At 42.4% G+C, this 1,510-nt stretch overlaps 1 pseudogene across 1 annotated transcript; it reads right to left on the bottom strand.

Annotated features, from left to right (window-relative positions):
* Positions 1-238: 238 nt before the first annotated feature.
* On the bottom strand, positions 239-1,306 carry LOC308514490 (S100P-binding protein-like; annotated as a pseudogene). Its single transcript has one exon. The product of its transcript is annotated as a S100P-binding protein-like (transcript).
* Between the last annotated feature and the right edge of the window lie 204 nt (positions 1,307-1,510).

Genomic DNA, 1,510 nt, shown 5'->3' with positions numbered 1-1,510 from the left:
CACTGCTTAAACACATGCACGCACACACGCATGCCTGAAGGATATTATACAAAACATTTCAAGTCGGCAGTGGGCATTTCCAAAAGGCAAAAGATTCTTTAAATAAAAATCTTGTGAAAAATAAAATTCAAAATCTGCCAAGCACAGAACAGCAGAAGATGAGATGCTGCTCTGGACAGGACCCGGACAGGGACTTTCACTGCTAATGGGGTGAGACACACGGACTGTACTGGATATCTTAGAGACTCTGGAACTGCTGGTGGCTTCACTCGCTCCTGTTAACCCACTGAGTCAGACTGTATCTTTCCAGAGGTTTCTGTTGGAACCGGGCATAGTTTCGAATGGTGAGGTCCGAAGGATGCGGATGGTTATGCATATGATGAACTCAATCCATCAAAGAACACAGTTCCACCAAGACACCTTGGTTAGAATCCACTGAGTCTTTTATATGAGCAAAAACACTCCTGACATAAGTTTGCTTCTTCCGTTCTAGATCTGATTGTGAAAACGTCGAAACATTAGTCCTAGTTTTGGCTTGCAGAACAGGAATGACTTTGCCTATTCTCTCAGGAACTTTCAGCTTCCCAGAATCCTTGTCAAGAATATCTTTGTTTGATGAACTGCTAACAACTGGAAACTTCATTTCACAACTTGATTTATGTGATCCATTTCTCCAGGATGACCCTAAATGAGGAGTCTCTGAATGGTCCAAGATCTGAGTGATTACAGGTGTAGGTTTCTTACTATCAGGCATACTTTTTTCAGGGACAGTTTGTTGAAAGTTATTATTTGAAGGAGAAGGGAGCGAGGGCCCATCCCAGGAAGCGTTATTTGGGACAATCCCTTCAGAATTAGTGCAAAGTTTGCTCTGATTTGGGCTAAGACCATCTTCTCTCATCCCTTCTCCACGGGAAGAGGGTTTTTCAATATCTTTGGATGTATCAGTCTTGTCCTTATTAAGCACAACATCACAAGCTGTTGGATTAAGTGGTGCAACAACTGTTAATTTTACAAGATTCTTTTCTAGTGCAAAGGATCTGTTTAATGGTTTTGTAGTGGTTGGTCCCTGACCAACTGATGTACTCGGAGGTAATTTGAAGAGGCCAGGAGTCTCAGCTACTGGTCCAAGGCTGTCCAATGTATTTTCCTCGTCCTCATCTGATAGATCATCATCCCTCAAGTACTTCTCTAGCTCTTCCTCCGTGAAGCTGAAATGGCCATCATCTTCTTCACTCAGGTCCAGCAAGGAGTCATCCAATACATCCTCATCCAAGGAACCCCTAGAGGGCACTAGTGGGCACATCATATCTCCGGAAGCGGGGCCATAGCCTGGGAGAAGACCTCTATAAATTTATTTTTTTTAAAGTATCATATTTTGCTCAACAGCTTTTATTTTATTTATTTTTATATATTTTTATTGATTTCAGAGAGGAAGGGAGAGGGAGAGAGAGATAGAAACATCAATGATGAGAGAGAATCATTGATTGGCTGCCTCCTGTACGCCCCACAC

The sequence above is a fragment of the Myotis nattereri genome, assembly GCF_964212035.1.
Source record: "Myotis nattereri genome assembly, chromosome: 2".
Lineage (NCBI taxonomy): Eukaryota > Metazoa > Chordata > Mammalia > Chiroptera > Vespertilionidae > Myotis > Myotis nattereri.
Note: the sequence above shows the minus strand (reverse complement) of the source record. Positions and strands in the feature narration are given on the sequence as shown.